This window comes from Bacillus rossius, chromosome 3 (genome assembly GCF_032445375.1).
Source record: "Bacillus rossius redtenbacheri isolate Brsri chromosome 3, Brsri_v3, whole genome shotgun sequence".
Classification (NCBI taxonomy): domain Eukaryota; kingdom Metazoa; phylum Arthropoda; class Insecta; order Phasmatodea; family Bacillidae; genus Bacillus; species Bacillus rossius.
Window position 1 is genome coordinate 107,254,623 of NC_086332.1, and position 23,652 is coordinate 107,278,274.

At 35.1% G+C, this 23,652-nt stretch overlaps 1 long non-coding RNA gene across 1 annotated transcript; it reads left to right on the plus strand.

Annotated features, from left to right (window-relative positions):
• Nucleotides 1-1,463: 1,463 nt before the first annotated feature.
• Nucleotides 1,464-22,568, plus strand: LOC134531486 (uncharacterized). Its single transcript, XR_010075007.1, has 3 exons — nucleotides 1,464-1,533; nucleotides 12,709-12,884; nucleotides 22,381-22,568. It is a non-coding gene; the product is annotated as an uncharacterized LOC134531486 (long non-coding RNA).
• Nucleotides 22,569-23,652: the final 1,084 nt, after the last annotated feature.

A 23,652-nucleotide genomic window follows, 5' to 3' on the forward strand; every position in this document is an offset into this window, starting at 1 on the left:
CTTTTATTAATTATTTAATCGTTATAGAATATTCCAAAATGTTTTATTTTTATTTCAGTTCGACCAGGCAGATGGTGCTGCGATTATATTCGAGGAAATTTCCTGTAAATATTAGAATTTAAAACGTTTGAACAGAACAACGTCGGTTCGGTCCGCTAGTACCAAAATAATAAATTAGTGCTGTGTCTGATAATGAATGAGCATGTCAACTGTGTTAAAAAAATATATTTAAGTATATATATTTCACTTGCTGATGCAGGTCAATAAATAGGCAAGAACATTGTTTCCAATTTATAAGGTTTTGTACATTACCGATGCAACCTTAATTAATATATCCTTAAATTTAAATCTGCATTCTGTGTGAAACTAGCTGTTAAAATATAAATGAATTGTTTTTTGGCCAATACAACATGGGGCATCAACAAATAAATAATTGTTGGCAGCACTCGTTTGCGTTTAAAATTGATAAATCTGACAACAAATATTCGGAAAATGGTGGTAAGAGAAATGTTGCAGCAATATTTAAATGTTACAAGATATGTATTTTTGATACTCCCGCCAGTCACATGCCCTGGAACCTGGTTTGGTTGGTCAAGGGAGGGGAACAATATTATTTTTCGCAGAAATGTCCCTTAGGTCTCTTTTATGCAAAGGTGTATTTCGTACTGTCCAACTTACTCTATTAGTTTGTGAAATCCTGGTTGTAAGAAATGCTCGCAACAAGTACTAAATTTAATAATAAAAGTTTTGTTTGGTAAATGTGAATTTCTAATTTACTTGTGTTGAGCCAAATTAAGTTTTAGCTCTATTGAATTGGTGTTTGTATGTTTTCTGGCAGAGAGTTTATTTTGATCACAGTTTAATAATTATGATGCTTTTTATTTATTTATACACGTTGCCAAATTTCGCTGTGTTTGCCGTGCATCCCCTGGAATGTGAAATATTTGCGTTTTTTATATTTGATGTAAACGAACATACTGATGATGATGCGTCGTTCTCCTCCATTACTGGATGTCGTGAGCCCAGGCAACGCCACGGTATGAAAGCCGTGACGTCTCCCATGCTTGCCAAGGCAGGATGATTCTGCTCTGGTTTACCATTGCCTTTCACGGGGTGAAGGTAAACGTCAGTCAGTGCTGAATCCAGGAAGGTTTTAAAAGTCCCCTATCTGTCCGGGAATCGAACCCAGGCGTCTAGGCCTACCAACCTGACACGCCAGTGGGCGGACACATATATACAAATAGTACCAAAATACACTATTTTATGGTCTTAGAAAATTAACAAATGGTACAATTGAAAATGTAAAACTGTCGATGGTATGCAACCGGAGGCGCCCTCTGCTCTGCGTGCGAGAGACGCCGCAGGGCTGTGTAGTGCGCGCATGTGCCGGCAGGAGCGTGCGTGGCGCTGGCGGCGCTGGGGCGCCTGGCGGCCGCCGCGGGGCTGTGCGCCGCTCTGCTGCTGCGAGCGCCTCGCGCCGCCGCCGCGCTGCTGGGGGCGGCCGCCGCCGCCGCTCCCGCCCTCGACCTGCTGGTGAGCCGAACACACGGACACACGGACACAGAGTGCCAGTCCATCACACTTCCTCCAAACGAAGTTCTCTCGAAGTACTTCGAAGTTCTCTCTTTCTCTCTACGTTTTCGTTCTTATGTTTCGTTCTGGGTAATGAATCCCAAACAACTGATTATTTACATCAGGAATAGGATCATATGATTTCATTTGCTCTAAGATCCACTCATTTTAAACACATCATTCATGAACAACACATCGCTATCATGTTGGTCACATGCGCCGTGTTGATTTTTTTTCTTCCATTTGTTACCTAGTCGTTGGAAATTAGAATGGCAACAAGAGCTTAAGGAAACACAGAGCAATGTATAACACATATTTAGTACGGCATGTACAGAGATTTATTCACACATTATACAAACACATATAATCCTCATACATTAATATAAATTTTCTTATTATGTTGGCTGTTACACATTACTGCTACAATTCATGTTCCAGCGATTACCAACAAAACACCTGAAATAAATTTATACAAAATTACGTACCATTCACTACTTTTTAAACATTTTCTCATAACCACACGAATTATTCCTCAATAAATAATTCTAACTGGACCCTTTTCTTTTAGTTATGATTACAAATTCTTTTTAATACAAAATACTTAAACCTTCACTTACAGATCAAAATTAGACATTGTTTTAACAGTACCAGAGACTTAGGAACGAGATATTTCTAACACAATTTAAATTTCAACACTTCTCCCCAAATAAAATTGGCTAAAATCTTCAGTGTCGTTTAAGTGATAGCGGCGAGTGTTTTTTTTATTTCCGTTGATCCTTGACCTGATCACCCCAGTCGGACCGGAAACATCGACGGAGCGAATTTCTTTATTCTACCTCTGCCGCCGTGCTGATTCCCTGATACTTGCACATTTTCGCCGGCTCTTAATTCACACTATTTGGTAATAAAACGAACACTATACTAGTGCAGAGAATTGGAGACAAATCACCTAACCTGCTGTTGCTTGAAATTATTTTAAAACAGTTTTTCATTAAAAATTTACCTCCTTGTTTATGTTCATAGGTAGTCTTTAACGCCACGACTGATAGTCCCGCTAATGCCACTGCACTATGCCCTTAACGTTTTAATCAAGTAGTAGCACCATTTTTTTTTTCACCGTATTAATAGAACGAGAAAATATATATATATTTTTTTTTTTTTAAGTATTGCTGAGCAGAACTCTGTTATGCTCCTAGTCGCAAACCACTTCATGACCCTCGGCGGAATTTTCCATGTTCCCCTTGGTCATTTTACTGCAAAGTCCGACACATACTTTATACTTCCGAAGTCCCGTGCCAACTTGCAAATTGTTACTGGGCTACCACTGAATTATTACCAAGTCCGTAACTGACTTGTATAATTTGCGGCCTCTCTTACCGCCTTTTTCGGGATCCGTGCGCAGCTTGAAGACCTCAGCGGGCAGCCTTTCGGCGTCGATGATCGAAGGTGCGGGTCGTGGTCACCGCATTATTCACGCAGCCGGTTGAGAGAAGACTCTGTGGAACTCGTGCTAGCAGCCTGCTTATATACTCGCTGCGCTCCATACTAAAACAGCGAGGAATATTCTGGACATCCTGAATCGGAAACGCGGCTCGGAAACTTCCGACCACGTCCACGTGCTCCGATCAAAGGCGATTCGGCACGAGTGGACCCGAGGATCTGCTATCCAACGCGCATCAATTGAAATTCGCGCGCCGAGTCCGTGCAGTGTATGGCGGGTGGTATCCCACTAGCCCGCAGGGGCGATTTCCTCGTTACGCAGTACCAACCTGCGTAACACATTCTTTCGTCACGACCATTTATTCAAGGGCTTTTTCTAGTGTTTTGACACGATACCTCAGTTATATTTGTGGTCCTGCAATAAATATTTTCAACAGATATTAACTAAGTGGAATATGAGTTTGAAAATTCGCGCAACTTTTAATCATGTGAGAATTTTTACACCCATCATATTACACTTAGTGAATATCTATTGAAAATATTCTTGAGAGAAGAAACAATGCGAGCGAGTTATCGTGATAGAATTTCAGTTTAAGGCCTTTAATAATAGCAAGCACGGAAAAAAAGTAAAAACAAATTGAACAATTCATGTGAGACCGCATTTCAAAACTGTTTTCTTATACCATTGCTCTTGTTTAAGGGATAGTGCAATAAATTTAATAAGATATGTCATGCATTTTGTATTAAGTCACAAATTGTGACACCAGATAGTTTACTGAGTGTGTAATAATGACAACACACGTTCGGCACAACAAACTTCAAAAGCCAGAACGTTCTTTAGCAAGCTCGGCTTCCACTTGGCGTGGACTTCCGACGCCGTGGCGGTCGAAAGCCCAAGACTATTTTTTCTTAGCCGGGGCGAAACTTTGCTGATCGTATAACTACTGGCGTAAACGAAGCGCACTGTCGGAGCGTTGCTGGTGGTGTTCCGACAGAATTAAGGGCGGAAAAATCGTACCACCTTACGGGATGGTGACAACCATTCTGTAACAACATTTAATTGTTTAATTAAAATGAATGCTTCCTTAATAAATATAGATAATTCTGCTACACATTTTCCCCTTTTTAACCGACTTCAAAACAGGAGGAGGTTCTCAATTCGACTGAATTTTTTTTGTATGTTTGTTACCTCAAAACTTTCGACTGGGTGAACCGATTATGATTATTCTTTTTTTATTTGAAAGCTGGTGCTTCCCGTGTAGTCCCATTTCAATTTGGTCCAGTTCTGTCAATGGCATCCATGAGTCAGTGTCAGCCAAGGTAGGTACATAGTTAATGGTGAGGCACGCGCGACTTGAGGCGAGTGCCGCGAGCGGCCGTGGCGGGAGGGGAGAGGGCAGCTGTCTAGTGGACCCGCCGCCGTGCCAGATACCAGTCACTTGGTTAGGAACCGTTTCAGATTCTTTTCTCGTTCTATATTCACACCGTCCATCTTACGGTAATTCCTTGTGTTTAATATTGGCTATATTTTCGTATCACCGTTTGTTACATTATGTCTCAGCATAGTGTCGTATTAAAGTTCGTTTGTTTGGTTTAATTAGGTATTGGTATTTATGTCGTTTCAAGTTCGCAGATATTGTCACAGTATATTGTCGTATAAACGTTAATTTGTAAATGTATTTCATTAGGTATTGGTATTCTGTCACAGTACTCACAGGATATTGTCGTTCGTATAAAAGTAATTTTGTAAAAAAAAAATATTTCTTAAAATATTCTCGTATTATTATTGCTAGGTATATTGTAATGTTTCCTTGGCTGACGACTCCAAAAATTACAATAGTTGTAACTACATTATATTATAGTAATAATTGGATTGACTTTTAAGTAGTATAAAATTTTTCATTTCATTTTACTTAGAACTCAAAAAAATATTTCGATCATTGTTTGTTATTCATAGGTATGTGTTGAGTTAGATTTGAAGTGAGTAGGTACCTATCTATCGTCTTGCGTGGTAAACACATAGATCGTACCTACATATTGATGAGTATAATAAGTAAGTTGATTATTAAGTTGTAGAAGAATACGCAATTATTTTTTTACACGCTTTATATTAGCTTCACCTGTATGTTTGTTTGTTTGTATGTTTGTAACCGACTCCATTGGGTGCGATTTTGAACCACTTTAAACGGCCAGATTTCATTTAAACTTTTTAGATTGATCGAGGACCGATGACAATACACTAATTTGATAAGATCATTCCATTATTCAATTTGCAAAATAAGATTTTTGTTAATTTATATAATTTCACAATATTTAGTAGGCTTTGTTTATATCGCGCCAAAGACAAACTGAAAGAAAAGAGTTCTCACATTGTAAATAAAACCATTTCGCTCATGTGTGAACTCTTTTCTTTCAGTTTGTCTTTGGCGCGATATAAACAAAGTCTACTCAATATTGTGACATTTAATTAAATTAAAAGTGAGAGTGGGTCATGATTATTGTGAACAATATACTTTCTTGAAGAGAATATGATCTATATTTGTAAAAATATGAAGAAAAAAACCCTGAAATAGGGGCTTTAAATGTTGTTTCTTTCGTTAAATAGAGAAACATAATTACGTCTTTGTTTCATTTTACCAATTAACCAAGAGTGAAACATTATTATAAAACAACATTTTCTGCAAATATTTCACGAAACATGGAAAAATTGAGGTTTGATTTTGCTGTGAAACCAAGAGCAGATGGGAAATCAAACACCATATGCATAACCGCAATAGCTACACCTGATGGGCAGATTTTTGAAATTCCACTAGAACACAAACCTGCAAATCTACGCCAAGCAGTTACAAATACTCTAAACTATGCCAAGGTCAGTAAATCATTAAATAAAAGACATCAAACATGGAAAATATGGATAAGTTTATCAGATGATATATCAAAAACATATTTGTATAGAGAGCAAAACTTACAGTTTAAGGATTTGTACCTGGAAGAAATTGGGGAAAAAACAAAAAGTGCTGAATCTATACCTAGTGGATCAAATAAAATATTGGAAAAACTGTTAGAAAAATTTCTTGAAGAAAAAAAAAATTATATCGGAAACTCAAAATTTAGGAAAAATTGCAAAAGATTTCATGATTTATTAATTCACGGGCAGAAACTCAAATGCTTACCAGTGGATTAAAGATTTCAACAAAGAATGTGAACGTTTCCTAATCAAAGAAGACAAAAAAAAAATAGAAATTTTAAAACATTTTTAGAATACTCCAGTGTAGTTGGTACAACTGCATGCAAATGAAACTTACAGTGGAATCGGACTGGAAAAAATGGGAGAAAATTTTTGTGAGACATTTGCAAACAAATTATGGTCACCCATCATATATGCTGACTTAAAATAAACATCAATGACTTCCCGAATATATTGATTTTCATAGCAGGATATTGAAATTATTGAGTACTGTAGTTCTTCAACACGCTATATTGGATATATATTTTAGAAGCAGCCAATATCTACTCAAAATCACTTTAATAGTAAAGTCATGTAATAAATAGAAAATTGAGCCACATCTAGAGGCACTTCTGACATAAAACAATATTTATCGATTTTATTTTAACTGCAGCCAATATCTATTCAAAATCTACTTTTTAGTAAATTGGTGTTATAACTATCAAGTTTTTTTACATTGTTATAAAATTTATTTCATACGTCACTTTAAATTAAAAATAAACTAACCTTAAAAGTATAAAATAAATAATAGTTTAAAAAATCAAAAAAATCACGCTTTATAAAGAAAACCATACTAAAAAATAAAAAATAAATTTTAATAAATTTGAATTAAGAATATTGTAATTTTTTTAATAAATATAAATTAACAATAATGTATATAAGAAAAAAAAAATGTATTTTATTTTAAAAAAAAGCGTGGGGTGCATAGTGTCAATAGTTATAAATATTTTATTGGCATATATGAGTAGAACGATTATCATTTCGATAATATCTTAAAAAGCAACCCACGCTTTTTTTAAATAAAATACATTTTTTTCTTATATACACTATTATTAATTTATATCTATTAAAAAATTTTACACTATTCTTGTTTCAAATTAATTAAAATTTATTTTCTATTTTTTAGTTTGGTTTTCTATATAAAGCGTGTTTTTTTAGATTTTTTAAACTATTATTTATTACTTTTTAGTGCATATTAATTTTTTTGGAATAGTTGTTTTTTGAAGTTCGTGCTTTTTTTGTTAAAATCTTTGTTTATAATCGTACATATTTCGGGTCGTTGTTTACATGTCACTTTCACTATCCTAATAAAAAATATTTTCTCTGTTAAATCTGAAACTTCAAAATTTTAAATTGATAAACTGAGAAAATCGAGATGTGACTTGTAGTGAAACTTAAATTCCAGAACACCCAAATAATTTTGACCTTGAACATGAAAAGGTTGGTTTCAGTATTTTGAGATATGATTAAAATATTGTCAATTATTGAACCTCTTTTACCCACCCTTTAGGTGTTTATCCCATGATATTATCTTGGTGTTGTTTTTACTGGGAGTGCTGGTCTAATTTGACAAGAGAGGTTTTGAGCGTGTTTTATTTTAATAAATTACTTAATTTGGTCATATGACCATCTTCTAAGTGGTAGACACAATGGCTGTGGATAACTTAGGGTAGTTATACTGTAGCAGTGCTGAAAGCCAGCGCTGGTGACTGGTGAGCTCTGATTGGCTCCCTCAGGGTTCTTGACGTCACCAAATGCTGGCTGGTGTGGCTTGTGGCTTGTGACAGTGTGGCTGGAAGGCTCATTATCACTTCCGAACCACAATGTCCGCAGCTCACTGGGAGTAGCGCCTATTTGCGCGAAACTTAAACATAAGAAATTTTAAAAATACCAACAAAAATATGCATGATGTACTCTCAGTTAAAATTATAAAACAGCTGCGAAAAAAACAAAATATTTCCCGTAAACCAGCATAACACTATAAAAAAAATAAGGGAGGACACTAAGAAACATGGTAGCATAAAGAAATACCTGAAAATACGTTAAACTTGTATTTTACTCTAAGAGTCGTTTAAGAATGTTTCACACCTTTGACAAATTAAATTTATATTGTTAACATGAATATGGAACCTGTAACCAGTTTCCCTAGACTTACATCTAAAAGAAATATACATTTAAAAGTAATTCATATAAATGTAGCACCTTGAAAATACCTTTTTACAAATTACTATTTTTAATGATTGATTAAAATTTTACATTTACGAATAATTGATAATAACTAGCCTTTACTTTTAAATTACAAAATGCCATGGATTTTTAAGAATTTGCTAAATTGTGTGTGAGTTTCAAAACATTTATCAAAATTTCTCATAAATAGACATTACTTTGAAATGGTTAACCGCACAAGACAATTCAGAGGTCTTCTTGCAATTCAGTGATTTTTTTTTAAGTTGTGCACGTTATGCCATTTTCTGTCAAATCGGGGGATCTTTAAAATGTATGAACTTGTGAAAAACGCTTCATAAAATCCGAACTTTGGCAAATTACTGACACCGCCGTAGTTGAAACAATCTTCTCTAAACAAGCCTGGGATATTTTTATGCAGGCTTTGATGAGCACTTACTTGCGTTGTCCAGGTTCCCGACACCACCCACCTCGAGCAATGCATGCCAGCTCCAGGCACACGCCACTGACCATACTTCGGTCAACATGAAGTAATTGCCGCCGGTTGCACACACGCGGCACACCGCGAACATATTCTCGTAGCAAGTCAGGCGGAATTCCAGACTCGCACAAAATTACGAGTCCCGCTGGCATCGTTAAATGATAGCACTCGTCCGACTAACAAGTTCCGCACCGCGCCGTGAATAACACGCGCGTGCATCATGTCTGGCCGGCCACTCGTACTTCCACTCCTGCGCCGAACAGCTGCTACCACCCCTCTAACCCCCCTACCCCTGGAGCGGCGGCGCACGACACACGTGAAATATAAAGTCCTATAAAACTCACGTGTAAAATATAAATACTAAATACCTTATTAAAAATACTACTTATAATAATACTCACTAAAAACTGTATTAAATTACAATAAAAATACATCGCGCATGACTCTATCAAACTGTGCACAAAGTCACCAGCCTTATCAACTTACTTTTACACCGCCCAAAAACAGCTAAAAAATGTAAAATTAAAAATAATAACCTTACTTAAAATAAATACTAGAACTATTAAATTCATAAAAATAATGTTCTTATTTAAATTTTATTTATACAGTTCACAGTCCTCGGGGTTACAACAGGAGGCTAAACGATTTGACTGAACTTCATATTTTCATTAATGTTGTACGCACAGTCTATCACCTTACACCATGGATTGCCAGTTACAAAGCATGTTTGTGTAATCAGCACTAAACATGCGGAATCTCAACTTTTTACCACGAAAAGTTCCTATCTATGTTGCGGTTATTTTTATCCTAGCATATAATGACATAACCAGGCAGAAAATAATGGTATGTGATGTAATAATCGATTGTGATCAGAAGCGGCTTATTGCTCTTAATATATCAATAAAGAGTATTACGACAATAATAATATACCTGTATGTGTTATACGGAGGGTAAGACTGGTTAGTTATCAAGAAGTTATTATTGTATTCTATACTATTGTTTTGTAGACGTACTAGATTTTTGGGCTGTGTAAACACAGGCCGTATAAGTGATGTCATTTCTCTACATTGAGACCGGTCCCATCTGGTCCCAAACACTCACTGTAAGCACCAACTCATTACCAACTCACAAGATAAACACTTGCTTGCCCAGATGGGGCCTAAACTGCATATTAAATAAAAATCAGAGAAAATAACTTAAATACTGAACACTTTAGAAGATGGTAGAACATAATTAAATTTTATTAAATTTATTGAAGTGTAAATATCAAACAAATATAGGAAAAACCCAACTTTCCATAAACAATACAAAATAATCAATATGATATCATTATTTTTTTCAGGTACAATTAAGTTATCATATATTTTGTTTTTATCACGCGAAATTATCACAAAAACATTCTCTACTGTTAAATGTATATCTCAAGTTACTTTAACCCCAAATTTTGAGCGATAAGTTTTTAATTTATGAAATTTAACACAATATACAATTGCAAATAATTTTAAGGCTTTGGAGAGTTAAGTAACTTTTAATTCTCTAAAACAAATATGACCACCAAGTAAACAGCACAGAAAGTGCAGAAAGTGCAAACAAATGCAGAGTATTATGAGCACCAAAAAACTAACATTTACTTTACTTTACTAGGTGCATCACACACAAAAGTCCAAGGAAAAATTATAATAGTTATAATAATCCCACACGTAAAATATAATGTCCTAAAAAACCCACGTGTAAAATATAAATACCAAATACCTTAATAAAAATACTACTTATAATAATACACACTAAAATCTATGTATTAAAATACAATAAAAATACATCGCTTTTCTAAGAATCTAAAATAACAAGGATCTACTAACCTGTCCGCAAAGTCACCAGCCTTATCAACTTAATTTTACGCTACCCAAAAAACCGCTAAAAAAATTTATAAAATTAAAAAATGCAACCAAACTTAAAATAAATACCAGAGCTATTAAATTCATAAAATTATTGTTCTCATTTTAAATTGTATAACAGCAAACATATCAAACATAGAAAAATTACTGGCCATTAAAGAAAATAACAAACAAAAAAATTATACTTAGCTCTCCAATAACCTCCATACTCTCGAGCTCCCCCCCCCCCCCCTTCTTCACTCTCTCTTTATCACTGATGCCATTGATTCATGGTGGCGTTGTTTTGATGGTCCTTGCTGCTCCATCCTGAACTGTCCAAAACCCCGAGTATTTATATCCTATATTCCTCCCTCTCCCTCCTATTGCCTCTCAAACTCTCTAGGGTGAATTAGAAAGTCTGGAAGGTTACAGTAGATTCTAGAAGGTTCTTTAAAGCAGTCAAACTAATCGATACACGGGCGAGTCTTCCGGTTGTATTATTCTTCTTGCTAAAACCCCTGAGTTTGAAGCTGCATTAGAAGGAAACCTCGTAGTTTTTTATTTTATTTTAAGGTTAGTCTTTAGCAGCACACAGCAGTAGCCTATGTATGACTTGTGATGTCACAAGATGTAATAATTGCACAAGGTGAACAGGTAAGGTTTTGCTTCTCTTGTTTCCCTAAATGTTTTAAATGTAGAATATTAAAAACAAAACATCTCGTGACCAAGCACACGGTCACAGCATCAATGGAAATACTGCCAGGGCACAACATTCTTGTTAACTTTTACCAACTAGAGATTTTTATTTCAGTCCCCGACAGTGTTGGTGATTTCACTGCCCCTACGAAGTTTTCTCGTATTTTTATAAAGCTTTAACTGCCAAGTGCTAATGTGTCCAATGCATTTATAAATGGCTGCCAACAACAATTCATTGGTTAGTTGGCAGCCAGGCAGAATACATACGTTTCCAGCATTGCTACTAGCACTGCTACTGTGTCAGAGCCTCCATGGGAGGCGACTGTCGCGTTAGACGGACTCGCCATGAACCTGGTGTCCGTCAAACACTTCCATCCCGAGCTGCCGGCTGACTGGAAGGCTTGCATCGTGGAGACAATGCTCTTGTGTAGATTGACAATCATTAAATTCAAGCACTTATAAATCATTAAACTCATTTTTTTTGCTCTCATATTTATTAATTTATCTTCAGTTTTACATACGTTATTTCTTATACGTACTTCTATATCTCGGGCAAATTTGGTAAAGAACATCGAACTTAAAAATATGTTCAAAATAAGTTTAAAACATTTAATGAAAGCAGCTAAAAATTTAAAACAAGCTTTAAAACCTTTTAATATAGGAAAGGTGGCCGGCAAAATGTAGATCTTGCTAACATTTTGGAGGCTATTTCATAGTCCGTCTTTCGGAAGTTAAAGCTTGGTAAGGTTTTGACTGATGGAAGGATTTTCCGAACCATCTGATTGGCTGCAGATCACGTGATTGACGGGCGGATGGGTGGCGAACGGATGATATGGATAATTTTGAGTTCAGCATTTAGGGTAAAAGCCATAGAGTAGGTCTGTATTGAATAGCATTACCAAACGTGAGAGAGTTTATGTGAAGTATAAGTGACTGTTGTATTGGCGACTATGTCAGTCATTCACCGTAGCAGTCTGGCTTACATGTATAAGGAAACACATGAACCTAATAAATGAGTATTTTGAGTCTAACGGTATTTATAAGAGCTATAATAATACTATTGCATGCACACACGTGATTTTAGATGCATACGCAATGGATTTTTGACTCATGTTAATTGTTTATGTAATTTCAGTTATACTTATTTAAACGAAAAATGTAATTAAAGAGCTTATAACTGAAATTTTATCTCCCAAAAAAGCACCAACCTATAGTAAAATTTGCCAATACAATAATTAATTCCTTATAGTGAGAAGGTCTTTGTGGTAACGATTCATGCGCATTACTGTGCATGCTTTTGTTTCATGTGTCTAGATTCAAGACTACAAAATCACTTTGATAACATACATATTTATGTGTAAATAGTTTCAACCTATAAGCTATTATCCACCTCATTTGATCATATGATTTTCATCAGTCCGAACACATAATAATATTTTTTAATATTTCTACAGGCTGAATACAACACCAAGCTGCCATCTTTGATGATCACCTTCATCAACTTTGTCGGACTCGTGCTATCACTGGCTCTTTCGAGATCAACTCTCGACCAATCAGCACACAGCTGTGTCAGGGAGAGGCGCTGGCACAGAGCGGCTTGCTGGCTGTTGCGGCAGCTTCCACAGAGAAGGTGTGTATCACATCTCGCCGCATACTTGTGCTGCCGCTGTGCCGTGGCTTCTGGGCTGGAGGCCCTTCCCCCTCCCCCTAGTTCTGAAGTGGTAAAACAAGGACCAAGGAGCTAGTGTAGTTGTAGTTTGCCGCCTGAGGCAGGGTCTACATGGTCGGCTGCCCTGTTCGAGGGACAGACCTGTCGTCCCGGCAGCCTGGGATGACATGGGCTGTGGAGCGGCGGTGGAATCACTTGGAGTGTAAAGCCCACAGCCCACGGCAATGTCCACCACGTTTCCCGATTGCAAAAAATCCAGCTGCAACCCTGTTGGGAATCGAGCCCGGATCACCGTGGTGGGGGACGAGTGATCTAACTACTCAACCAACGCGCCTCCTATCATCCTTTTTCAAGAAATTGTCACCCCTCCCCTTACCGTTCTCTTCCGGACATTCCCACCCAATTGTCTGATCCTTCTACCCCTTTCACCCTCCTTTTAGGCTATAAACACCGACCCGATTATCAGTTCCTTGCCCGCACCAGTCGTCTACCGAGGAGTTAATTTTTCCTTGTGCGAGCGGGGAGAAGATCTTATCGGCGATTGTAGCGTTCGGTAAAGTTCGTACGCTAGCATCTCTTGACAAGGAGACGGAGTTAGCATACCTGCCGAAAGAATTTCTGCTTGTTTACGCGCCGCAAAAAATTAGACACGTCTACAAATTCCTGCCATTGTGCCTACAGCAGGATGAGGACATTTAAGACCTCTTGCCATGTACCGAGTGTGACATAGATATGTCTTCCATGTCCGACACACCACACACGAGGTCGTAGTCATGAAGCGACGAGAAGCTTGCAGCTCCTGAGAGCCGTACCACCTCCATCACGAGCATCTAGACGTCCGACCTCGTTAAGGCCAGCCTCGCAGCCTTGTTTAGCCAGCACTCCGGCCACGCAGAGTCAGCATCGTAGCGTTGTCACTCCAGCTTCGCATGTGTGTGTAACTGTGAGTACTGACAATGACCGTGTTTGTGTGCAACGCCCAGTGTCTTACGTCCCAAGAGGGCCACGCAGTTAAGCAACTTTCCGTGACGTCCGTCATCGGTTGTAATGAAACCAAATCTTACATATACATTGTTTAATCACCGTGTGAGTGGTCTGTTTTAGACAATCACAAAGTGATAATCGAAGACTGACTTATAAAGTGCACTCTATATCGCAGAATGATGGTGATGTAGACTATGACCAAGTGAAAACTGTGCTGTCGGACCTCGTCTACCATGAAGACGATGCAGTCTATGGCCTCAGAGGCCAACAGAAACTTATTATAAGTGAACAGTGCAGTGCCAAAATAATTTGTTAAGGTAAACAAGGAAACTGTCCTACCTTCAACGGAGTTATCAAGATGTATGGAAACCAATTTAAAAAGTGTGATTAATTTTATAAAATTTTCTACTGTGCACATTGTAATAGTCAGTTACTGAAGCTGTGGCTCTATGAGAATCCTTTCTACTACGAGAACCAAACATGCATTACTGTTTAAATATCATTTCCTCTGTAAATGACTGGCGCAGGAGGATGAAGTGTTGTAAATAAAAAATTATACCAATGTCTTTTGTTTTATTCCATTTTATTCTGAATTTCACATCAAATGTAAAGTTTATTAATTTTACTATTTCAAAACTGTGTGTGCAGAAAAAAATTACAAAAGCAAAGTTTTATTAATTACTCTTTAAAAGCACATTAAAAATATAATGATGAAAAATAATCATTTAATTATTCAGTAATTTAAATAATATTAATATTTAAATAAAATCAGCAATTAAAACAAAATTAATTCAAATGGAAAAGGTATTGTTCTAGAAATCAAACTCACAGTTAAAAATTTTATACATATATATTTGTTAATATACATTTTACAAATATTATGCTTTTGAATGTAGAAGCGCAATTCTCTATCTTCCTCTCACAAACATGCTCGCTCCCCTGGCTTTCCATCTCCATCACAACGGCTCTCCATTTCACATTCTCTATCCTGTCACCTCTGAGTTTTCACGGACTTGGAACCGTCATTAATACTAGAGTAAGTCATACTCTGGTATTAAAGGCTGCATTACAGTGATGCAAGCTTACCGGAAATTAGCAACGTGCTTACATTAACTATGATGCATTGCCACATAGCAACACTGAAATTACCCTAAAATGATTAAACAATCCTTAAATCATGCATGTCAACGAAGTAACAATGCCAAAATCTTGTGTATCGTCGACTGTAAAATCCATCGATGTAAAAAAACCATCGGTGTAAAAGAAAATATCGATGACACCTGAAAAAAAACGAACAGGCAGATTTCATTGGTTTAAAGACCCATAGATGAAAGCCCATCGGCGTAAAAACCCATCGGGGTAAAAATAGCCATCGGTTTAAAACCGAACCAAGAAAACAGGGCTCCACGAGCATTAGGGTGCAGAAACAAACCACCCAGCCACCATCAACCTAACAAGCAAAACACAGAACCACAATCAAATGTAGGTGCATAAAACAGGAAAATGTTGCACCACAAATAACAAAGATTCAAAAACGGACTCCCAACCACCAAAGCCTCATCCGCAATCAAATCAAAAACACAATGCAGAAACATACTCCCAACCACCAACACCTCATCCTCCACCAAATAATAACTGCAATTGAGAAATATATCACCACCAACGATGGTAAATGCATGATAAAATATTGCACCACAGACAACTAGGGTGCTAAACAAACAAACCATCAAAACACCGCCAACATACCATAAAAACAAAGCACCACAAACAGAGAGGAGCAGAAACCACCTAACCACCACCAACTAACCAAGAAAACATAGCACCATAAAAAACTAGGGTGCAGAAACAAACCATAAACCACCACCAAACAACTATCCAAAAAAAAAACGTAGCACCTCAAACAATGTGGGTGCAGAAAACTAACCACATAACCACCACCAACCAACCATGAAAACACATCAAAACAAACAAACATGGTGCAGAAACAAACCACCCAAACAACGAAGGTGCAAAAACAAACCACACAACAACCAAACAACCAACCAATAACAAAGCACCACAAACAACCGGGATCCATAAACAGGAAAAACAAACAACGATGATGCAGAAAATCACCTCCACCACCAACCAAGAAAACGTTGCACCACAAACAACAAAGGTCCATAAAAGGATTCCCAACCACCAACATCTCGTCCGCCATAAAATCATAACCACAATGCAGAAATGTACCACCAACAAAGATTGAACATCCATGAAAAAAAATATTGCACCACGAACAATAAGGGTGCATAGAATCAGGAAAAAAAAATAGCACCACGAACAATTTGGGATGCATAGAATAATAATTGATGAAAAACCCTTTAATGTAAATCCATCGACGAAGGCTATGTACACCGACATCAACAGAGACATGGGTGGCTACTGAGTGGCAACATCAGCACCATAATCACTATATTTCGCTAAACTGAATCCTACACAAAACATTAGAGTACAGACACTAGTTTTAAAATTGTACTTTCATTCATGAAAAAAAAAAGATTCACTGGTTTCAGTCTTCGTGACTTTGATATATTCTCCGTATATTATATAATATATTCTCTATATTTTATATGTTCTCTATATTATATATTGTTATGATGACACGGTGGCCATCTTGGCTTACGTCACTTCCGGTGGCCATCTTGGATTTGACCTTGACATTTGACCCCAACGACCATTTTGTTTTTCTAGAACATTCCCCCATTTTGATTTATGGCATCATAAATAATAAAAAAATTATATAATAAATTATTAAATTTCACCATCACCTTATAATCGAACACCCCACTCCTATGTGTTGGACATTTTGTTACGTCCACCATCTTGGAAAATCATAATTATTAACTTATAAAATCGGAAAAAAAAATTAAAAAAAAATATTATATATAATTTATATAAATTTTATCCATCATCTCATAATCGAGCACCCCACTCCTATGTATTGCTCACTATGCTGCTATAACATCTCCAGCACCTGCTGGAGGCAGCCATCTTGTTTATGTCTGCTGGAGACCGCCATCTTGATTTCATCTTATGGATGTCGTCATCGGGTGTAGGTTTCTAAAGTATGTTAGTGTATGTAAGGTCGAGTTTCAATACTCTACCAACATTATTATAAACCCTATAGACCAAAAAAAATTCGCAAATTTTGTTAAAATAAATCACAAAATCCACAGTCATTTTGTTGTTGTAACCACCATTTGTTCTTAAAGTCTTATCATTTATAGATTTTAACTAAAATATGTTATCAATACTATCGTTGTGGGTGCGATAGTTAAAGTAATGATAATTTAAAAAAAAAAAAAAAAAAAAACATTTATTACCCCATCTTAGCGGACCATAAATTTTTCAGAGTCCTAACTCACAAGTAATATTCTCTTCTCATATTTGCGTACTCGTGTTTTAAAAGCTGCATGGAAGCAGATATTTTTAATGTTTGTGTATAATTACATTTTACCATTCTCTAAGACATTTATAAGTATCAGTACCTTGGGGGATATAGGTTATGAAAATTAAAAAATAATAAGTAATGTGTAGGTAAAATCTAATTTAGTAAATTAAGAACATATTTTGTACAGCAAAAATATAAACTGTACAACAAAAATGGAGACTATACAACAAAAACGGAAACTATACAACAAAAACGGAAACTATACAACGAAAAACTGAAACTATACACCAAAAATGGAAACCATACAACAAAAAACTGTAACTGTACAACAAAATGGAAATATATTTTACAATGAAAAATTTTTACAATGAAAAATTGTTTGCTGTTTTTAATCATTACTTGAGAAATTTTAATTTTCTTACTTTGATTTCGCAATTAAATGCAATGTGAACTACCTTGTTTACTTATGAAACTTATATTTAAAAAGAAGAATAGCTTAATTTAAATATTATGCCTTCATATAGAAGCAGATTCCCTTTTGTTGCACAGTATTATTTATGAAAATTTACGACAGTTAAACAAACACGTAATCAAATATAGTAGGCTGCACGAATTCTAAAGCTTGGTTCTGAGCAGCTAATATGGTATTAATAATTTTACAAACATTTCCCTAAACGGATGTCAAATCTGTTCATGATCATTCAATCTCAATCATTTTAATATTTCCTTTAAAAGAAGTTAATAAAGATAAATAAGCATTAAGTTCAATTACTAAAGTGCCAAGCTTCAGAATTCGTGACGGATACTATATAATACCTTGTATACTATTTACTAATGATCAACGATAAAAAACACAATATAGTGACTACAATATTGTAAAAAAATGGGTGGGGCTATGGGAGTGAATGTTCCTTGCTTAGAGTGTAATGTTCGTTGCTTTTGCTTTGGGGGGGGGGGGGGGCCTTGAGCCATTTATACTCCAGGGCACTTCAAACCTTGCTACGCCACTGATTCCACTCAACACCAACAAGCACAATTCTGCAGCCAACGAGTTTGAAAATGAGTTCTTTAAGCTCACCATAACTCCACCTTCGGTAAATTGACGGGGAAGAAAAGATGGAGACTCAAAATGGAGTTGTGTGCTCCGATTAGAGATTTAAGTAACTCGTATGTCGTCCATCCTTCAAGGATGGCACAATGTACAAACAGAACTTATCTCTTGTCCACCTGAACCATGAGACCATCGTTTTTGACAAGCCGATATATGCATGACTCGCAATACTTGACCTTTCAAAGACTCTCATGTATAGTTTCCACTATGATACTACGAAACCCAGATACCATGAAAACATTCATATAGCCTACATTGGCACTAATAGTTTTGAATATGCAATACAAACAGCAGACTTTTACTCTGACCTCAAAGCCGACCCTTCATTCATGTATGAATTCGATTCTAGCTGATACCCTCTGGACCACCCTTGCTTCTCCCCATCAACAAAGATTTTGTTGAAAAGTTTAAAAACAGGTGAGGGGGGAAGTGATGAGTGAGTTTGTTGGTTTGCGGGTTAAACTGTATTGTTACAAGTGTGGTGACATGGTTGAGAAGAAAACCAAGGGCATCCAGCACTGTATGGTCAAAAACTGCATTGAGTTTAGCGATTACCTGGATGCCCTGCAAAACCACCACTCAAGGAGGGTTGCAGTTAAGCCATATGCTCGAGGCAGCATATACTCTATAGCGAGTATACAAATAAGCTGGCCATATCATGGGAGTACGACAAGCACACGATATGGGAGGACGGTATTCGCATGTTCCCCCATGGTTATGTTGGAGATGACAAATAAATAGGTAATATTTTGGTTTTCTGTAAATAAGGTGGTTGTTTTATGTATATAGTTTCCATTTGCTGTAAATTTTTGTATATAGTATCTTCTTTTTATATAGTTTTTTGTATATAGTTTCGATTAGTGTAACTAGTTTATTTCTCATCTTGGGATTTTTTGTTACTCTGAATTGTGAAAAGTCTGACTTCATTTCAATAAATAAAATGTTGCCTACATATTGCTCATTATTTTAATATATAACCTGCCTTCCTCAAGGTAAATCATATGCAAACATTTAAATATCTGCTTCCATGCAGTTTTTATAAACGAATACACAGGCACGATCATGCTTACTTGCGAGTGAGGGCTCTGAAAAATTTCGTTCCTGAACAGTGTAACATCTAGGATAGAGTAAATAAATAAAATTAAATTTTATAGAAGAAAGTTATTAGTTTAATAATTATTTTTAAATATATAATTAATTTACTTTAACCATTGAATGCACAATGATGAGATGATTAATTATATACATTTTAGCATATAACTCATAGTATACATATAAATATCGTATACGATTATGTCTTTAAGAAAAAAAATGGTGGTCTCAACCAATATCATAAACAAAATTGTTGATAATTTTGTAGATTTTGTGGATTTTTAAAAAATATATATATATATATTCTTGGTTTATAAGGTTTATTACAACATTGGTAGGAAATAGAAACTCAACCTTACATGCATGAGGAAAAGCGAGACTGATGTACTTTAGGGACCAACACCAGAAACAAAGATTAAATAAAGATAGTGGTCTCTATTAAATGAAAACAAAATGGCTGCCTCCAAAAGATGCTGGTAGTGCCTTCATACCGAAAAGTGCAATGCACAGGAGGGGTGCTCGATGATGTCATCATAACTAAAAGTGCAATGAACATGAGTGGAGCACTTGATGATGTCATCATAATGAAAAGTGCTAAACACATAGGTTGAATGCTCGGTGATAATGTCATTATAACGAAAAGTGCAATGCACAGGAGTGGGGAACTCAATGATCATGTCGTAACAAAAAGTGCAATGCACAAGAGTGGGGCGCTCAGTGGTGATGCCATCGTGTTTTTAAATTAAAATGTTATTAAATATTTTTTTATAAATTTTAATTTTTTTCCGATTTCCTAAGTTAATAATTGCAGATTTTAAAGATGGCGGACATGATGTCATAATTCAAAATGGTGTAATGTTCTAGAAAAGAAATTGCCAACATAATCTAATATGTACGCAGGGGTCAAAATTCAAGGTCAAGGTCATCCAATATGGCCACCGGAAGTAACGTAATCCAAGATGGCTGCCACGGATCCCTAGATCCCGAGCCTTGAGCCAATGTACCATGACATACAATATCTACATACTTAGGTAAATAATGTTTCTTGCCATTACATTCTAACTATATATATATGGCTGCCATAAATGTCCATAAATTTGTTTTAAATGACATGTTAGAGAAAAATTTATCTAGTACGAATTTTATATTTTTTGGAAATTTATAAAGTGAAGGTATTTTGAAGTATTTACAAACTAATATATTAAACAATACCCAAAAAATTTAAAACATAATTTTATTATGAATGCACCAGTTTAACCATTATAATATAAACATAAATTGGGACGCTCGTATCAGTAACTTCGTAGCCGCGACTCGATGGAATTAGAAAAATATTATTGTCGAGTTCACGAATTTTGTCTTGCTGGAGTCACTGATGTGTCGAATGTGATTGGTTATAAAATACTGTATTCGCGTCGCGTCCATCGTGCCGCGCTAATGAGGCTCCTGCATCAGCGGTGACGTCACTGTTGCTGGCATGTTGTGCTGACTTACAAACAAATTTTCTGAAACCCAGGTTAAGAAATACTGGCAACAGTATACAGAATGGCCCAGAGCATAACGCCGGGCCAAGAACAGTTGGTAGGCCAATTAATTGCGGTTATAAATAAAATAATGTTAATATTATTAATTGCGATAGTGATACTCCTTCAAAGAAGGATTATATAAAAAAAATGTCTTTCCTGTGCTTCACATACTAATCGATCTGCATACAGTTCAATTTTGAAGATAATTAAATTAAAATCCAATTTCCAAGTGAATATTTCGTCAACTTAAATTGACAATGAATATCCAGTGGAAACACTGGTGTGTCCGATAACAAAGAATGTAATTATAATACACTCACATATATATTGCTGCTCCAAAATTATATATTACTAGATTGATTTTGTTACATTATGTGTATATTATATAAAGATATTAAATAAATTGCAATTTTAAGCCTGTTTAATCCTTTCTACTAAACGAACTTGATTTAAATTAAATAGGTAGATACTACGCCATATTTTAAATTTTTGCACAGAGATGCCTTAAATTACATGATTTGCAACCACTCCAAAAATTATATTACAATCATATTTATATTATCAGTTTTCTTGTAGTACAACAATAAATTGAGGATTCAAACCAAATATACATTTTTGAACATAGTTTATTGATGCCCGAACTTAATTGATATGAAAATATTTCGTATTTTATCATCTAATAAAATTCCTCGATGAAAATTAATTTTATTGCATACTGTCGAAGAAAAAGTACTTATTTTTATTTTCACTTATAAAGTTCATTAATCTGAAATATGTATAGACAAAATAATTCATCAAACAAGGCTTTTAGATATATATTTTATTTATAAATCTTTAAAAATTCATAACTGAAAAAATATATTTTTTTTTAAATCAAAACTATTTACACATATCCAAATATTGTTAAATGTTTTCACAGTTTTACAGCATACAACAATCATTCAAATTTATTTTGAATGACATTTTTAATTAATACATTATTCAACTGAAGGCTATGGATTTAAGTAGCTAATTAATCGAATTCTTTTAAATCTGATTAAACGTTGTAAATATACATCAGTAATTGTTACATCGACAATTTTACCTGCAGAGTTTATGATAAAATGTTTTGGTGCCACCATATATTTTTAACGTACTAACTAAAACACATTTGAGTCTGAAATACTAAACTCGCTTCTTATAAGAAGTCTACTCTTTAAATTTAAAAAAAAATATTTTTTAAAAATAAACCTTTTATTTATAGTTATAATAATATTTTTGTATTAATAGTATTGTAATATTTTTTACTATGTTAAAAGATTTTCTTTGCTGCAGGTCACGAAGACAGACAAAAACTCAGCATCAGTCAGCAAATCCAATTGTTACATCAAGTGTACCATACAGTCAGCTGCAAATTGTGTGATTATCCCTAATGGTATCGTCTCTAGCACCAGGGCATCAACTATTATAATGTTTGTAATTTAAAATAAAAGTTTTATTATAAATAGATCCTCTTTTCTTGTGTAACCCATTCTAACATCCAAAGAGCTTTATTTGTAGACATATACGATACATGTGATTTTCATAAACATGACTACGTTCCAGTAAGCTATTTACATTTCAGTAATAAAACATAATTATTATAATAAATTATTTGCTTCAATTAGCCAATGAATTATATAGTTCATCTGTAAGAAATGTATAGTGCTGTTTAATACTATAACACACTCATAAGACATATACGTAACTTTTGTCCCGATGAATTGACTTTAATATAATTTAATTTAAGAGTAAATTTTTTAGTTATAAATTATTTTAATTAGATGACAACAAAGCCACATTTAATTAAATGCAGTTATGCAATAAGGAACCACATAATTGTTTTTATAAATTTAAGATCTTGGTTAAAAAAAAAATTTTTATTTTTTTTAAAGTGAATAAATTTGGAAAATAATGATACCAAATTTTGCGGCAGTGAAAGTGTAAAATATTATTTGCAAGGTTTTGTGAAAATGACAGTAGAACAAGGAGTTTTTTTGTAGTTAGTTCCCTATTGCGTAACTACATTAAGTTTCAAGCTGTAATTATTATTGCTCCAAGCCTATGGCCGCAATCTTGTTAAGTATTTGCCTTACACTTACCCTCGAGAGATTATACACCGCTTGAGTATTTTATCAGTGGCCTTACATATTTAGTATACATTCATATACCTGCAAAACAATGTTGCTTAGGTTCAACTGCTTTATAAATTGCTTTTTAATGGTAACTTTAATAATATTTATTGACCATATAACTGCATATCTGGTAAAAGCCTTTTTTATTATTTTATGCAACTCTGATTATGTGGAAACTATGTATAAATGTATGCTCATAAATAGAATAATAAATTAGTATCAATTTCTCAACTATAATAATGGCTCTCCTCTAGCACTGAAAATTGTGTTAAAATATTTTAGATCACACTTTTTAAGTGTACCTAAGTCTGTATACATGAACAGCTTATTTCAGAAAGGGACCTGAGTCACTATTTTGGTGATTTTGCGTTAAGAACAGATGTTTGTTCTCCTAATAAAGACGCACATTCTAGTGCAGTAAGGAACCCTGTGC